The sequence below is a fragment of the Pinus tabuliformis genome, chromosome X, assembly GCF_031772625.1.
Source record: "Pinus tabuliformis cultivar Carrire ecotype Pingquan chromosome X, CPIR1, whole genome shotgun sequence".
Lineage (NCBI taxonomy): Eukaryota > Viridiplantae > Streptophyta > Pinopsida > Pinales > Pinaceae > Pinus > Pinus tabuliformis.
The window spans coordinates 98084551-98104700 of record NC_142308.1 but is presented as its reverse complement, the minus strand read 5'-3'; positions in this window follow the sequence as shown (position 1 = coordinate 98104700).

Genomic DNA, 20150 nt, shown 5'->3' with positions numbered 1-20150 from the left:
GGAAATCTCTGGCATCAGAGATTCAGCCATCTCAATTTGAAAGACCTCATCTTACTTCAGAAGAAAGGTATGGTCGATGGGCTCCCTGTTTTTCATAATGCCAAGTTGGAATGTGATGGATGTGCATTAGGGAAAATGCATAGAGAAGAGTTCCCTTTGCATGTCAACAGAAAGGAAAGAGACATCCTAGAACTAGTGCATACAGATATTTGTGGACCTATGCAAACTAGGTCCTTAGGAGGTGCATATTATTTTTTGCTGTTTACAGATGATTGCACTAGGTTTTCATGGGTGTATTTTTTAAATAAAAAGAGTCAAGCCTTTCGGTACTTTAAAGAGTTCAAGTCTATGATAGAGAACCAAACAGGAAAGAGGATAAAGATTCTTGGCTCGGACCAAGGGGGAGAATATAGGTTAGGAGAGTTCATGAACTTCTGCAAGTAGCATGGGATTATGCAGCAATTCACAGTGTCACACACTCCACAGCAAAATGGAGTAGTAGAACCCAGGAACAGAACTCTTATGGAGTGCGCGAGAAGTATGCTTCAAGGTAAAGGTCTATCGAATGGTCTTTGGGTAGAAGCCATTAATACTACTGTTTATTTAAAGAATAGGAATCCTACTAAATGTCTAGTCTTCAAAACCCCCTTTAAAGCATTGTTTGGACCCAAACTAGCAGTTAGTCATTTAAGAATATTTGGATCAAAATCTTATGCTCATATACCGAAAGCAGATAGAAAGAAGTTAGACCTCAAAGCCTTGAAATGTATATTTGTTGGATATGGCACAAAGTATAAGGCATACAAGTTATATAATCCTATGACTCATAAAGTTTTTGCAAGCAGAGATGTTATTTTTCATGAATAGGCTGAATATGGAAAGGAAGACTCTAACAGTGATAGCCACATTCCATTGCTGATAGAAATGAACAGTGATGAAAATGAGGAGCAAGAGCAGGAGCAGAAACAGGAAGAAGTAGCAGCAGATAGTGTAATAAGTGATGATGCAGGCCCAAAAAGTGCTGAAACAGATAGAGTTGAGGTAAGTCCTCTACCTCGAAGATCAGGTAGGAAGACTAGACTACCTGAAAGATTGAAAGGCTATGCTTTAATGTCCAAAATTTTAAACATTGTAGAACCTTCAAACTATGAAGAAGCAAGTAAATCAGATGAATGGAGGGCTACAATGCATGAGGAAATTGAATCAATATATAGAAATCATACTTGGGATTTAGTTGAGTTTCCTAAAGGAAAAACCCCTATAGGATGCAAGTGGTTGTATAAACCTAAGATAAATGCAGATGGGAATGTAGAAAAATTCAAAGCTAGACTGGTAGCAAAGGGTTACTCACAGCAAAAAGGAGTAGATTTCGATGACACCTTTGCCCCTGTAGCTAAATTAAATACAATTAGAATGCTAATTTCTTTAGAAACAAAACATAAATGGAAGCTACACCAGCTAGATGTTAAGTCTGCATTTCTGAATGGAGAAATAAAGGAAGAAATTTATTTAGTACAACCTCCTGGTTTTGTGAAAAAGGGGCAGGAGCATTTAGTGTGTAAATTACATAAGGCACTTTATGGTCTGAAACAAGCACCCAGGTCATGGTATGAGAAAATTGATTCATTTTTTATACAGCATGGTTTTCATAGGAGCCTCAACGATCCAAACCTATATACCAAGATAAATAAACAAAGGCAAATCATTTTGATTTCTTTCTATGTGGATGACATGATCATAACAGTAAATGCAAATAATTTGATCAAAGAAATCAAGCAGCAAATGTCACAGGTATTTGAAATGAAAGACCTCGGAGATATTCATTATTGTCTAGGATTGGAGGTGTGGAAAGATTCTGGTCAAACATTTCTAACTCAAGGAAAGTATGCTAGAACCCTATTGGAAAGATTTAGAATGGAACAGTGCAAAACAACAGCAACACGATTGCAACAGAATCTCAAGTTAAGCAGTGATGATGGCACAAAACAGGTGGATGCCACTTTGTATAGACAGCTAGTGGGAAGTTTGATATATCTCACGACAACTAGACCTAATCTGGCATATTCTGTTAGTGTGCTGAGCCAGTTTATGTCCAAACCACTTGAAAGTCGCTGGATTGCAGCAAAATCTGTGTTGAGGTACCTTAGTGGTACTTGTAATTATGGTATTTTATACACTGACATTTCTGATGTTACTTTAGCAGGTTATTCAGATTCTGATTGGGCAGGTGACCTGGATGATCGTAGATCCATCACAGGTTACACATTTAGTATTAGATCTAGGGTTATTTCGTGGAGTAGCAGAAAGCAAAGTACTGTAGCACTATCATCATGTGAAGTTGAGTACCAAGCATTGTGTGCAGCCGCATGCGAAGCTATCTGGTTGAGCAGATTTCTCAGCAATGCAGGTGAAGGACAGAAAGAAGCAACCAACATCAAAACTGACAACCAGAGCACAATATAGCTTGAATACAATCCAGTTTTTCATAAAAATACTAAGCATATTGACACTCAGTTTCATTTTGTTCGAGAAAAGATACAGTCAAAAGAAATATGTGTGGAGTATTGTAACACTTGTGATAATTTAGCTGATATTTTTACTAAGCCCCTAGGGCGAGTAAAGTTTGAGTTATTTAGAGGGATGTTAGGAGTGCAGAATAACCCTTTCTCCATTAGGGGGGGAGTTAAAAATAATTGAGAAATGGTTATATGGTTGTAACAGATCTCCTTAGTTTAGGATTTGTTCCTAGAGTTTAGGAGGTTGTTTACAACTACCTAATTTTCAGTGATGTATTTAATATTGTAATATTCATTTGATGTAAAGTAGAGTGAACGAGAGAGAGAGTCTCCTCTTTGTTTGAGTGCATTCTCTAGGTGCTGTACACACCTGTGATCTGAAACTCCTTCATTTAATTCAAAGTTTGATTTTTATCTTCCTTTGACATACTCCATCACAATATATATTCTCTTTTCGTCCTCAATCGCTTCCTGCAGCTGCACAATGTTGGGATGCCTCAGCTTTTTCATCGCAGATATTTTGGTGGCCACGCTCTCGTCTGTTTTTAGGTTTCTTCCATGGTATACTTTTGAGTATGTGCCCGATCCCAACTGTTTTCCGAGATGATACTTGTTGGTTAAGATGCTATGTTTTACTTGAGTGACAGATTCCATCGTAATTCTCTTATTCTTCAAAATCTGTAGAATTCTAAACAATGGCTATACATCTGATCGCGACTGTAAATTTTCTTTTCAGTAATATCAGACTGTAAACTCTGCTCTGTTATCATATATGAGGGCTTTTATTAGTCATCGTAGCACATTTGAACTGGCCATGAACACACAAGTTCACCTAATATTATTAGAGCCTCGTTGAGTACCTGGAGAAAAGTAATGTTTAACAACTATGCCTCTCATAAAATTGTTTGCTCCAAAGTCATATCAATTAGGTATTTAAGCATGTTTCCAAGTTAATCAAATAAAACATAGATGAAGAAATATATATATCTATATATATCTATATCTATATCTATATATATATATATATATATATATATATATATATATATATATATATATATATATATATCTATATATATAGATAGATAGATATATATATAAGTGTTGCGGTTTGCATTTAATCAACCATTATGTTAATGAAGAAAATTTTAAAAATAAAAACATTATTAAATAATCTAAAAAAATATGGTATAAATATTAGAACGGTATTTAGAAGTCTTCTCAGTTATGGTAGAAAATTTGTGAGACAATTATTTAGTTATTATGGAGTTATTATGCAGCGGTAAGAAGTTATAATCTAATTTCATGTGTGAAAAGATATTTTTTTAATATTTAAAAAAAAAATTGATTAATGATATTTAAGGTAGAAAAATTAATTGTCTACATAGGTGCAAGGATTTGCATACCAGAATTACCTTTATTAACCAGTGCTAAGAAACCTCAGTGGATCTGCTTCTTTTAAGGATGCGGGTAAAGGGTTTTAACCCAATTGATCAACTCCAATACAACCTAAGACCTTACGTTGTAGAACAAACAGAACAAGTATCATCCATGGAGGTTAATATTTCAGAGGTAAACTCTCTTTTTACGCTCTCAAAACTAAGGTTGTGATATGCAAGTTCAATTATTTTTGGCCTAGATCTAACACTTTACACTAGTAGGTCTTTACTGCGTGGACCCCCAACTATGACATCTATTTATGTTCCAAAGGGCTCTTTATTGTCCATTTTTATATAGAGAAAGATCTGGAAAACATCATGAGTGATGGACCCTAGTCTTGACACAATGATGGCCTCTTCACCACCCCATGGTTCTTAGATTTTGATGCCACAAATTTGGTGGTCTCGACAATGCTAGTATGGGTGAGACTACAAAATCTCCCCCTCCCCTTTTGGCACCATAATGTCCTAGAGGAAATTGAAAACACCATAGGAAAATTCAAAATGATGGACCACGAAAGAAAAAAGAAAGATTTATTTACTTTCACGATAATTTGTGTAGAGATGGACTTTAGTAAAGGTCTACATGAGCACATTCAATTGAAACAATTTTTTTTACAATGGACCCAAGTATTAGACAATGAGAACACAACATTCACATGTCAAATATGGTTTCAAATGGGACACTTGCAGAACACATGCTCATAGGAAAAGAAGATTCCAAAAAACAAAAATAGGTAGGCCCATGAGATGAAAGGATGGTAGGCATTTGATCCTCACCTCTCAAAAGAAGAAGAAGAAGGAGAAACCATGGAGAACCAACCAAACCACATAGAAGGGGATGAATAGGCTCGACATGGTTTCGTACCCCACAAGTAGAAAGAAAATGAACCATAGGAGATTCAGGTTCCATAACAGAAGGAAAATGAAACTCTTGCAGATAACAAGACGGGTAAGTATAAAGGTATTTCATGTATATAAGATGTCAGACTCAAAAAAGGAATCCCCTTTGAAGAAAACAAGTGGTGAACTAGAAATGGTTCCAATTGGTTCAGACACAAGGGGATGGAAAGATGTGTAGAAAAATAAAGACAAGAAAGAGAAGTTAAGTGACTATTATCACACTTAACTTCGATGTTTCATATGTATGGAAAGAAGTGTAGAAAAATAAAGACATGAAAGAGAAGTCAAGTAAATATTATCACACCTAACTTCGATGTTTCATATGTATATTTTCTTCATCTTTTCTCTTTCGCTCATAAACCAAGAGGCTCATCTTTAGAAAAATAAAATAAAATATGTAGAATGTAATTTTGTTTCTTGTTTCATGATGAATAAAATTATGGGTCTTCTCTCTTTGGAATAAAATAAAAAAAACTTGCATTAGTCAATCCTAAACTAATAGTTGGAAAAGGAAATGTTTATGTTTCAAAGCTAAACGTTATAAATTGCATTGGTATATGTTAAATTGATTATTATAGTCATGCCTTGAGAACTAATAATAAATATTTTTTTATGTAAACAATTTTAATATCTATATATATATATATATATAGATATATAAGTATAATTTCTTAAAAACTAATGTTAAGATATTCTTAAAAATTAATAATAAATTATTATATTTTTAATAAATAAACCTAAAAATTAATTAATATTTCAATAAATTATTTTTATAATAAAATATTAGTTATTGCATAATAAAGTAAAAGAGTGTATCTAATAAATATTTTCTCTTTATCCCATTATTTCCACTTAATAATAAAATATCATGATTAATAAAGAATATGGTTTTACAAATTTTAATATTGTAAAATTATTTTTAATGTAATATTGTTTTTTTTAATTGTAAATTAAAAATTTCATTAATGAAACTCTGCATTTTAAGCTTACAACTTGAGCGTATTTTGATCATAATCTATTGCATATATAAGAATCTAGTTATTTTGAATACGAAAAGATCAAAGAAAGAAAAAATCGCCATGTTTCAACTTCGTTTAAGTTCAAAAGGTATAGATTCCAAAAAAATCTCCTAAAATTTTACATATTGAATATGTAATTATTAATCATTAAAACTATTTTTAAAAATTGTAAATTGAACTTTTATCGCTTGTGTTTGGGCATCAACATCCAAGACTGTAATGACAGGAGGAGGCATAGATAGGGAAGGAGGACATTGTCTTAGAGAAAATTGAGAGGCAATATCTTCTTCTTTTCTATTTAGGCTACCAATTTCATCATTTAGGAACTGTTTTCTATCTTGTATCAAGATTTCCAATGAGGAAGCTTGTGTTGCAAGTTGATCAACAATGATTTCAAGATACACAAAAAATCATTTATGTCATCATGTCAGAATTGCATATCAAGGGGGAGCTTCCTCCTAAAGGAGGAAAGAAAAAAGATTCGTATCCTAGGGAAATTAGGAAAAGATTAGGAGAACCAATATAGGATAATATCTGGAGAATCACAAAAATCCCCACATCCATTACAATGCAATGCACCAAATATGTAAAGAACTGCAATAAAAACCCCACATCCATTGTAATGGAAGCCACCATTTAAGGATCTATAAATCTAACAAAACCCACGATTTGACAGTCATTGAAACTATATTCATACCATACTCTACTTTCGGTGAGATCCTATGACCTAAATGTAAACTGACTTTGAGGATTTGAACGCTACCACTTGTGTGCAAGTAAACCATATTGATCCTAATTGACAAATAGTCTACATCTATTGATAGAAATGTGTAATCACTATAGATAGTTGTTTACTTATGGGATGGACTGAAAAATTATTTCGTGCTCCATGTGAAGTGTACCCTCATATAAGTGTATCACTTAATTTTCCATTTCATTAGCCCTCAAGTTTAGGGATTTGGGCATATGGCAGGATTCAACCATTAAGAGGGCCATGCAATCTACTTGAATTCTTTTGACAATTTAATCTAGTTTAAGGTTTGGTGGATGTGTTCCTAATCTAATATGAATCATAGCAATGTGAGTCTATCAAGATGATGAGAGAGTGAGGATTTAATGATATTATCTTCTTAGCATCTTGCAAAGGGATATTGAATTATATTTGGTTATTAGGAGCATGTTCTATGAAATAAAACAACCCTTTCAACATCTACCTCTCTAATATTTTAATATATCAACATTATAAATAATAAATCTTATTAATTTATATTATATTATTAATAAATTTAATATGAATAATTAATAACCCCTGATGGGGTGACATGGTAGATGTGGCAAGGAATGGGGCATCTTGCCCACCACCCTTGAGCTTTTAATCCTCTATTTAATTATGTTGGTATGCAACAAGTGCTTCACATTTATGAGCATGGAAGATTAATATTCGTTGGAGATTGTACAATGGCATAGATCATTTGCATGTTCGTTTATGAAGAAAGAGGGAGAATTGAGGGTAAGACCTTGTCCTTCTAGACCTTCTTGTCTGAGACGGTGAGGTGGGAAACAACGCTGGTGTGGAAATATTTGGTGTTTCACACTAGATGGAGAGGAATTTTGTGGTTTATTGCCCTATAGCATGCAAAGCTAATGGATCCTTTTTCATTTGGGTCACACTGAATAACAAAGTTTGAACGATCTCAATTTGGGCTAGAGCCCTCGACCTATAAGTTTATTTTGCCTGCTATGGTATTTTTCCTAGTCTTGGTAGATGTCCCATAGGGTCTATATGATAAATTGGATCTGAAAGGATGTGTGTCTTAGTCGCACCATATTAATAGCCTCTCGAAGTCATGCATTTTTCTTGAGTTTTCTAGGGTTTTTTGGTGTTTGGGTTTGTGTCAGCTTGGAAAAGTTGGTGGTGACTTCAACTAGATTTTGTGGCAGAGATTGGCCACGGAAGTTTTATTTTCTTATCGAGTCTAGGTTTGTGAGTGGGGTTTAAATCCAAGTCTCTGTCTGTTGGGTCATTGTAGGTCTATAGTCTTGGGGTGGTGTTTGTTTTGTTCAAAGGTGGAGGGAATTAAGTTTGTCATTTAGTTTGATTTTCCTTCTTCCTTCTCTACTAGATTGTCATCAAAGTTTCAACCCTTCGTATGGTGTTATTGTGATGAGACCAAGCACTACTTGAACTCGGTTCCATTTAATTGGAAAGAGAAGGTATTGCTAGGTTTTGTTCTTAGAGACGAATAGGTAGGGAAGTGCAATGGCAAAGGTATAAATTTCACATTATATTTTAGAATATTTTTAATAGTATTTATAAATGAAAGATTGAAATTTATATTCAAAATAGCTATAATTTTTTTCTCTTTTATTTAAATTGATTAATTAAAAAACTCATACGAATGAGCATCATATGTAATGACTATGATTTTTTGGGAATGTACTATTGATATGCCATGGTATTGTAACAAAGCTTATTTGCAGATTAAGAATCTCCATAATAAAACGTAAATAAATCATGTTCCATATTTTTTTAAATTTGTGTATAATTTAGATATTAATTATTTTTATAATTAATAATAATACTAATAATTTAAAATAATGTTACAATTTGATTAGTTTTTTATGATTTTTTTAAATTTTAATAATATGAAATAATTTAATCAATATATTTTTGTACCTAAAATATTGATTTACAAACCATTTAATTTCTTTGAGTTTTCTAATATTTTAATATTTTACATATTCACATAGGGAAAAAATAATTTAAATGGTCATTGGAATCCAATTTCACAACATATTGATAAATTCTCATATATATAATTCATATGTACGCTCATTCATTTCTCATGAAAGAGGCACAAATAGGTTTACATTGAAATGGTAGAAATTATATAATTATATATATATAGATATATATATATATATATATATATATATATATATATATATATATATATATATATATATATATATATATATATATATATATATATATATATATATATATATATATATTTGGATGGTTTAAACATCGTTCAATGTGCATGACTAATCATTGTCATCTTGTTTCCATTATTAGACCTTGCCTCCGGCATAGCAAGGACTATAGCATTCGCATCCGCGTTGACTCCCTATTAATTTGAGTTGACTAGAGAATTTAACTGATGTTTTTTGCTTTTATCCAGAGTTTTATTCTCGAGCTTTGATGTTCTTTTACTTTTATCCAAAAAAACCTTTTAACCAATGTCTGGATTTACTTGCTATTTAGCTTTGTGAATTTTAAGCAAATTTTGGATGGCTCATTTCCACCCACCACATAAAATGTTATGTAAACAGTTTCAAAAATACTTGAACATTTCTAGTAATTTGTTCGCTGCTTACACTTTCCACTTGACACTTACACTTGCCACATGCCACACAACTTGCTTACACTTGCCACACATGCTCATCCATCTTAATCTCGCCATAGGTTTACATTCAGAGATAAATATACATTTGGAGCTAGGCATTTTCTCTAAGAAGATCAATGAAATTTTTAGTTGCAGATATGACTCATTTCATTTTCAATTTGTGATGAGAGACTCTGATAGCAAGTTGCAGGTAGTAAGATGTCTCACATAGCAGGTTGCAGGTAGTAAGGATGTCTCACATTGCAAGTTGCAGGTACACCCTCGCATACCTAAAAAAGTATGTAAGGATGTCTCACGTTGTTGTTCATTGTTGTTCATATCAAGTAGCAAATGATTAGTTTTTCTCAATTATCTATTTATTTCTCGAAAATTGAATTTTTATTCAAATTATAAAGTAAATAGAAATGAGTAGCTTTTCCTGGTTATCTATTTATTTCTGGAAAATTGAATTTGAATTTTTATTCATATTATAAAGTAATAAATAGAAATGAGTAGCTTTTCTTGTACACAAAGCTAAGTATTGATCTCCCTTCGTGAAGCTGGTTGTACACAGAGCTAAGTATTGATCTCCCTCTGTGAATCTAGTCGTACACAGAGCTAGTGTCAATCGAGGCAAGCAAGCGAACTAGTAGATGAATAAAGCGAACTAGTAGCAAATATTCATGTTCTCTATTAGAGGGAAACAGAAAACCATAGCCACAAATTGAAACTTGAAATTTGAGGAAGATCACCGAGGCTCTATTATAGTTTATAGTAAAGAAATTTACTTTACTCTAAAGGGAAGCATGCATAGTAAGTTAGATTCTACTCTGCTTTAACAAAAATAATTTTAAAAATACAGTTAATGGTTCATTAAAACATTTCTCTCAAGCTTGTATGTTGTATGCTTATTCTTTCTTGATAGCTCCAACTTCATCTGCAAGTCTATATATGCATTGGTGCCATCATGGGATCTTGATTGAGTATGAAGCCCTTGTTTTAGAAGCACACAACAGCCTGAGAATTGACAAGAAATTGAAACTCCCTAATGCACTTCCATTGTTGGGCCAACATCAGCTTGAGAATCGACAAGAAATTGTGTATTTCGGGCTCCAAAATTAGCAAAATCTCATTCATAACCTTGTCCAAATGGTTAATAATGTCTTCTTCCAGTGGCTTCCCAAAGCACATACAAAACAAGATGCTAGAAATTGTGAACCTCACATTGGAAAACACACACACAGTCCCTTGATTTTTCCCTGCTTGGATGTGCAAGAACGACCTCAAATAGAATGAAAATTGTGAATTTTAACTTATGGGTAGGTATGTTGTGCAGGCAAGCCATTATGTTGTTCTTGTAGCATATTGATTAAGTAGATGCAAAAGAATTATATTTGAAAGGAAATTATGAATGCTATTTGAAAGGGAATTATGCTTATAAAACTTGAATGGGAATTTTATTTATATTGCTTGAATGATAATTTTATTTATACCTTTACCTAGCATAAAATCACATACAAAAAACCACACTGGCTTTCCTGTGTTGATTCTTCCCATGCTTCATTGTCTATGTTTCTTTCTTGTTGGCATCATTCCTTGAATCAAGGTAAACTGCTAGTGGGAAGAATGGATCCAAACTTCATGCATCACATATGTGTCCTACCTGATTTTTTCTTAGGCATATCAACCCTGTCATTTTTCATTCCTAAAGCTTCTAAGAAATCATAAGTGCCTCGGCCTGGCCCTTTCTTTTGGCCATATTTTTCCCATGGGCTCATCATTTGGCCAAGCCTGGCGTGCAAGCCCCATTGCTGCCTCAAGTTGGTTAGGGAAATCATTCCCTCCCAAACTCCCGACTTTAATAGATTAGGTTCTCCCCCAAATTGACATCGCATCGAATCTGGGTCGCACACAAGCCCACTGACCAACGAGCAAGATTTGCAATACCAGATTTATGATGATCATTACTAAGATTGCATGCATGTCTCTTACAACCAAATGTCTTTCCGTCGTTTGTAGTATGTGGGGAATTCTGATTCTCATCGTGTTGTTGCAAAGGCAAAAGATGCACCTGAAACATAAACAATGATCGTAGAAATGAATTTGAGCGCCAAGCTCGTTGAATGGATCCAATGAATATCATGAAGTCTAGAGCAGTTGTGAATACAAATAGTCCATTTTTACTACAGGTTGCTTTAGCATATGAACCACATCCATTTAATCTCTACCATGTTACTTAAATGTGTCGTAGTCTAAGCCATTGATCAAGCATACCGCTTGGAGATGAAGATGGTGATGGCCCTCTGGCAGGAAATTACACAGGTTGACATGCCTAAACCTTGGCCCCTACCATTCTTGTAGGAGCAACCTGGCAAAATGAGTTGCATGCAACTTTCCAACTGTTGAAATAGAAAGATGAATGGCATGGCATTCAAGGAAACTAGCTATTATGTTTACACTCTTCAACACCAGATGTTATGACATAGGATATGATATGCAATTACCTTTGAGAAGATTCGTGGTGGCGTTCCATCGTACTTACCTCTTCTCAAGTTTTAGTGTGTTTGAATGTTATTTTTTATATGTGGGGTCTCCACAATTTATGTCTTTGGTAATTGTGTTTTTGTCTTATTTTAGTTTTCAAAGATCTTATATAATTAATATGAAACACATCAAATGGAATTAATTTCTATCCAGCACGTTGAATCTCAGACAGAGGAAGGTGACACGTGAGGACAAGATACATTCATTTTTCCAAGGATGATTTCACTATTTTTATATAAGAGTGAAATTTTCTACTTTATTGATGATGTTAACTTGTTTTTGTAATTCAAATATATAATGGATTCCAACCAAAATGTAGAATCGACAATGGCAAACTAACGGATGAAAAGGAGAAGAAGGGTGATGTTTATTGATGATGTTAACTTAATTTTGTGATTGAATTAGAGAAGGGATTTCGACCAAATTGCGTAATTGACAATGGCAAACTCATGGATAAAAGGAGAAGAAGAGTGCTTCTCCAGGAAGCTTGCACTCATAGGGTAGCTGCTTCTTAGCAAACATGCATGATAGATGTTGGACAAGTGGTTACAAGATGGCCCCACAAATTTATTTATAATTGATCAATTACTTATGCCATGGTGTGCTTATTTTATCTAAAGCCCATAGACAAGTCGACGAGATTTCAATGAGGGAAGCAAGTTTCAAATCTCAACAAATTGTGACACTGGTATGTATTCTCTTAGGTTTTTCATCCTTGTATTTTGTTATTATTGTATAAGATACATTAGGTCCAGAAAATACAATGCAAATTGGGAATTAAGTTCAGCTGTAATGAAGAGTTTTCATTCTGGATCTTCTTAGACTGCTACATTTAGGTTATTTTCCTATACATTTCTCATTAATGTGGTCATATTAATTTTGTTTCATTTCAGGTTGTTTTCTTATAGATTTGTGGTCATGATTGACCTTATCCTTTGTCCTTGGAAAAAGGTTTGATTTTGGCTTTGAAAATCCCAAGTTTTACTGCTGCACTAGGTTCATGATTAAAGAAAACCATGAGTGCTCATTTGTCCAAAGAAAAAATAAAATGTTGTAGATGCATTATTGTTGATGGGGAGATGAGCTGCTAGAAAAGATCAGAGTTGGAAAAGAGAGATGTCATCCTTTAATTTTTTAGAAATTTTCCAGAAACCCATGTCCATATGTGCTCCAGCTTTGGAGAGGAAGCGATAAGCAACTTCATTAAGCAATTGACATCACTGAGCATTATTGAAGCAATTTATAACCAGCATGGAATTTGCACCCTCGACAGGGACTACCACTACGACAATCGCTCCCTTGTTTACAAATGAATCGATTTAATAACTTTGGAATTATCTAGTTTAATAGTAATGTTTACTGGACTTGAAACAAGCCATAGTAGCAAATCAAACCCATGATTTATATCAAAATTAATTATTTTTTTATCTCTATTTTATTTATTTATTTTTATTTCATTTCATTTTATTTTATTTTATTTATTTATTTATTTTTTTTTTATTTTTTTTGCATGTATTACTTTTGGCGAAATCAATTTTTATTTATATTTTTATGATTTTAAAAGTTTGAATATGTTTGAAAATGTATGAAATTATATATATTTTATATTAGTAATAAAATAATGTTTTTGTTTTTTTTATTTTTATTTTTATTTATGGAAATACAAGGGGAGCCACCACATGAGTAGTTAGGTTTTTAATTGTCATGAAATACTTAGAATAAGTTATGGTATGATAAAGGATAGAAACACAAAAGCAAAAAAATGCTCTAACATGAGGAATGATTTTCCCTATGAGGAGAATGACCATTACCCAATAGAGATGTCATGAGTGGAATGTTTTTTCATAAACAAGACTATGCGAGAGAAAGGCAATCTAGAAAATAGAAACAATGTTCTAGTTGGAGACAAAGATTGGACTTGTGTGAATAAGTATTCAACTCAGTTTTATCACGACACTGATAATGGATTGAGAAGGTGATTCTATGGAATTTATTGATTAGTTTCCAAAAAGAGAGTAGCTTAGAGCACAGGGTGAACTATTAATATAATGGTTCATTGATTGGCACAAGCATGGCACTCCTATTGCATGTTCAAAGATTCAGATAAGTATTGGTTATTTGTTATATTGTTATGAGATTATCTGTGACTAGTTTTTGCCTTGATGCTAAATTTGAGGTAAAAGTAACTACAAATATTTATTGTATGCAAATCTCTTTTTGTATCAGGAAATGGTTAACTTTATAATCTTTAGCTCTGTATAAGTGATTTTGTACAAAAGAAACTGTGACTTCGCATTTCATGGAAGGTTTATGTGTATATGTATGTATAAGTTTGTATAAGTAAATAATATGTATACGTAGTAGGGTTATCAAGGTTATAGAATTTCACTGAGATGAGGCACCTAGGTTACCCTTTAATTGACATGTAGTCTCTGCCAAGTGACGAGTCCTTCAGAAATTATAGAAGTTCATAAACCCGAATACCAGGAATATTGAACCTTATTTTCCGTGTATTAGGATTGTGGATAATTATATATGTATGCATATATATTGATATAAATATATATGTAACAAAACAGGAGAATCAGGTTTACATGAATGATCACCTCATAAGTAATATATATGCGACATAAAGGAAAGATATTGAAAATAAATAATATCTAGGTGGGTAGATGAAAAGACGGTGCCAATAAAAGATTATAAGTAAACCAAAAATAATTAACATTGACAAGTTTGATTCCTTGTTAGAAAAGTAGATTAACAGAAGAGTTCAAAATCATAATCTAAACATTAAGGTATTGGAATCAAATTCACACTATACATAAAAATTGTATAATTTTATGTCTCGCCTCTAATAGGCTCAATTAAGTTACATATATCGGTTGTGATAGAATCGAACAATTAAATCATGAAATAAATTCTCTAACACAAGAGTTAAGTAAATTTGGACTCAGAGCTTAAGTCTAATGTATGGACTTCCAAATAATTTTTTTATGCATGCATGAATCACAAGGAAGGTTTGGCTAGGTCTAGCCAAATTCCTCCATTTGAGAAGATCCCTGTAGCACATAGCGAAAGAAAAATAAAGAAAAATTAAGTATTGAGCACCTAGAGATCATTTAGGAGTAATAATTCTAATAACTTGTCCCTTGAAATGATCTCTAAGATGTCCAGTATTAACCTGAAAGTAGCAATACTAAGTATAATAAACCCTGAAGCCACAATGAGGAAAAAGGATTAAGATTTAAGTCAAAATAGGGAAAGAATGTAATTCCACTAAATTACTTATGGATGGGATATTATGGTGGCAAAAGTATTGGCCTATAATCAAACCTTGGTAGGTGTTGACGGCGCTAGACCTGCCAACATGTCAGGGGATCTCCCCAATAAGAAGTACCAATTAGACCTCAGACCGTTTGGTGTAGGAGTCCCAGCATTGGGTCGTACGGTAATTTCTTGACCGCGATTTTTCACAGAGGCAAGTAAGATAACTCTGTTGGTAGTAAGGGTGTGACAGTTGTAGTGACTCAAGGAAGGTGCATGAGAGGTTCTAACACATTGGGGTTGAGATGAGTGTGCCCTTGGAAACCTGTAATATTACTCAGCTTGGAAGGGAACACACAAGCAAAGATGCTTCAGAAGCTGGAAATCAAGTTAGTGAGCAATTGAAACTGATGTTTAAAAAAACATCACATTTCAAAAAGATACAGAATAGTCCATACATGCACATGCAAACCAATACATATATCATTTAGAGAAAACGAGATAGCATAGAATACAATACAACATATGCATGAAATGTGATGGCTCTTACTATATTAAGAAGTGTAAGTTCTAGTCATACAATACATCCATGTCCAACCACTAGTCCCAATAGTGGAATGTTATAGCCACAATTGCCTGCTCCTCCAAAAAGATGCACTAGCTTTGTGCAGTGGAGAAGCCAAGGATCGTTACAATACTGCCCAAGCTCTCTCCAAGATAGTCTTATTGGAAGATTGATTGACCAAAAGCCTACACAATGAGTTATGAGGGACTATTTGTATCAAAGGGTGGGGTGACCCTTGACATTCCCCTTTGTGACAGTTCAACTACCCTCATGACTCTTCATCTACTCTATAACTGTTACATCCAACTATCGACCCTTAACTTATACTTGACAAGAAATTACATTACAATGCACATGTACACATGTGAGACAACATGGATTGAGAATACCAAGCAAGACATCACTGACACTCAGTCTGTTGTCATGAGAGCAACTCTTTGACATGCTTGTGATGGTGAAGGTGGTGAGCTGATGCCAACCTTATTCGTCTGTGATGTTGTGCATGCACTCCATGGTGACATCTTGCCGAAGCGAACTCTTGCCTCTGTTGCATCCAGTGCATTGGTATGACTCCTCCATCCAACTCATCTGCTAACATGCTCATGGTCTTCACAGTGTGGCTGAACCAAAAAGACACTGATGCATAGTGTATGTGTTGATCTTAAAGTGTGTGCTAGTCGTCATGTGCATCAACCTGCTGAAGTACATGTTAAGCTCTAGCTGAACTTGCTTCCTATCTTCGCCTTGATGAGTGTGTTGAATGGTTTGGATCGCATTCATGCGCGCAATGACATGCATGGTGTTGGATCCCTTACATGTGATCAACAACACTACTCACCATGTCTTCTTTGTGCCAACTGGTGATATATATCTATAACTTGTATGGGTGTAGTTTCATCTATAAATGCATGGTGTGCCCCCCTACAGTTCCTGTTCCTGTTACAACAAATTCACTTGTCTATGTAGCTTCATGTTCTTTCTTGAGTTGCTGATTCGACACATTCAACTCCTTTGTTCCATTCTATATCTTCATGAGTTGTCGTGTCATCACCTCATAGCCTGAGTCTCCAAAGTTTCTTTCATCATCAATGGATCTTCCTGAGCTTGCAACATTGTTCTGCCTCCGTGTTGTCAACAATATTACTCTTACATTCGTTGCATTCAGTATGATGCCTTCAGCTACTATTCATCATGATGCTCATTATGATTTTTTCGTTGTCATATATTGATGTCATTGTCTACGAACAACTTGATGTCTTTGTGGGTAGGCAAGTCCATAGACAATTGATCGACTACATCCCCAAGTGTGCTCTGAATGGTGTCTTCGACTCTACTCTCCTGGAAACCATTGTACCTATGTTATTGAGAGGTGGATGAACACATACAATACCTAGAGACATGGAAACACTCACGATAAGCAATCTTTCAGTTGAAAGCCAAAATGAACTTGAGAACTAACTTGCAACATACATGTGTGACTGATCATGAAGGTCGCACAATTTCGGCGGGGAGGTCAGGAGAATGAGTGCCAAAACTATGAAAGGAATAGTCTGGGCTACTGGGAGGCTGACTGACTACTAGATCTGTGCAATGCACAGTCCAGTCTGGCTATTGACTGCCAGAATTATGCAATATAAAATTTTAGCTGGGAGTGACTGTAGTCTTAGGGACTACATTGCGGTATTTTCTGGGCCACTAGTCACTATCCCTTAGAAATGCCCAAAATAGTCCTAGAGGATAGTGCTTTGGTAGAAATGTAGATTTCTCAAGAGGAAGACATAAATTTCCTTCCCTGGATTGCCCAATGTTGTCTTAGTGAAGGCAGATTCCAAGCCAAGGTTGGCAAGGCTCATAGACAGGCAATTGAAAGAGAATGCGAATGTGAATGCATGGCGATACTGATTGTAAGCATAAGTGAATGATCATACATGAAAATAGTGAATGATTGATTCAAAAAATGGAACAACATGCATGTGAGTAAGGCGAGTCGCTGAATCAAGAACTGTTAGTGAAAAACAGTTTCATGCATGCGATAGCGGTGAGATGTTGACGAATACTGAAACGCTGCTAGTATAAGCTAATATGTATCAAAATTACAGATAATTCTCACTAAAATCAAGCAAACAATGTTCATATGAAGTGAAACACAAAAAGTGCCAAAAATGCAACACAAGTCATGGAAAGAGGGCTTACCCCAAACAATTGAGCTGAATGTGCCAAAAACTCCTAGATGTGATGTGGGATATCATAGATGCAAGTTGGATGTGATTAATGAGCTTTGTAGCATCATATTGATGAGTTTTGATAACGTCGACATTGTGATGTGCATGCCACAAATCTAGGGAAAGCGACATTTAGTGGGAGGTTTCGAAAATGATTGTTGCATATAACCTCCAATTGCTAAAAATAGATATGTGAAAAGAGGGATGCCTTTGCATACTGCCTTGGGAGAAGCATTCCATGCATGAAAGTCACTTTTTCTCGGTCTCAAAGGATACTGGTCAACTCAACTACACATGCAAGACGTTGATCAATTGTTGGGAGAAAATGTGCATTTTTGGTTAGGATTTGGGTTGGCTGCTCAAAAGATTTGTGCAATTTCTGGGCAGAGCAACTGACTACTGCCCAGATTTAAGAAAATTCTAGGTTGAGAAGCCTAGCTGGGAAGGATTGTGCAATTTTTTGGGTTAATCTTTCTCAGCGGAATTATGTAATTCTAGGGCCCAACAGGCTGCCAATCAAGATTGTGAAATTTCTGGAGGGAAGGATGGTTTCCCTACATAATTGCATAAATTTTTGAAGGAGTTACTCAACCTGATGCTAGAATGAGTCTGGATGAACAACTTATGAGGGGAATTCATCAAGGTTTGATCGACAGGCTGTCTTTCTGCGAGAAAATCACTGGAGCTTGTGTACTTGATGAAGAAAGACATGCTACTATGAAGGTTGGTAGGAAGGCTCCAAAACAAAGCTAAGGCAAAATTTTGGATGGTGTTTGTAGCTATTACAACACTTGGCGACACACTGGTAGAGCTCTAGCTCTCTTAATAGACCTTGTTCATGAAAATAAAGTCTAAAACCTCCAGAAGTATTGTTCAGTTCCCAACTCCTCTTATTTTCCACACTAGCTTGATTGTAAGATGTACCATCTACCAAGTTCTTGGTCAATTGACACACATTCCAAGCAAAGTCAACAATTTTTTTTTGATTGTGGTTGACGGGTATATTGGTGCACAAGAAGTATAGTCATTAGAGTCTCAATCTCATCTCTGGTGTTGCTCTACTGCCAACAGGCTAGATAGTACCCCAAAGGAGACATAGGAACACAAGCATGGATCTGCTATCAACAAGCTTGGTTAGTACCCCGGCGGAATTACTTGCATCCCCTTTCTGTGCAAGAAGCCTTTCTCTTCTTTCACCTTATTCATTTTTCATTTTTTTCAAACTTTTTTTCACATTTTTCATTTTCCATTTTTGTAACTCTGCATAGCACTAATTCATTTCAGAGGTGAAAGAGGGATCCTATCTTATTGAGAGCAGAAGAGGTTGTTCCAGTAGAGAAGTAGTTTATTATACCTCTGACGCTCTTGTTAAGGTTTTCCCCTTCACCTTACTCTACTTGACTAAGCTGACAAGGGTTAACCCAAAACAATGTAAACTTTGAAACGAGAACTATAAATTCAAAATGGGAACTCTGGCAAAAAAGCCTCGAAAAGACATCAAAAACAATGCTAAAATTAAAAGTGTGTATTCTAGAATGATGGTTTTTTTTTTAGGGTCAATTTTGAACATGTTTTAAAAATGGCAGTGAAAATGAATTTTTCATGCAAAAATTGTGCAAAAAACACCCTGAAAATGAAAATTGTTGATATCGGAATGATGGTTTTTTTTTAGGGTCAATTTTCAACATTTTTAAAAAATGCAAGTAAAACTGAATTTTTATGTGCAAAATTTTTTTTTTTAAGGAAAAGAACACACTAATGTTTTTGGTAGAGTAACATTTTTCTTTCCTAAGTATAAATTCAACATGTTTTAGTAATGATGATAAAGATAAAATAATGGCGTCTGAAACACATTAAAATTCTATTAGTTTTCATCCATGTTGTTAAACATATAATAACATCACACTAAAGATTGCTAAAATTCTAATGTTTTCAACCATAACATTAAAGATACAAAAACAATTGGAAATTTTTCAACCATAAAATTAAGAAACCATGACATTATGAACAAATTATATGACTAAATTAATCAAAATGTCATTATTTGTACATCAAATGAAACATACATTATATCTCTAATTTATTGTTGCATTGTAGATTTTTAAACAATAAAAATCATCATAATTAAAACATATAATCCAACAACATAAAAGTGACTCATAACTTCTGAGTTAACACCATATGGAAATCCAAATTTTTATTTCAAAATACGATGCGAATATCAGTTATATAAATTGTCTTAGACAATTGTTCAAAATCACTAATATTTTCTTACACACCATCAAAATT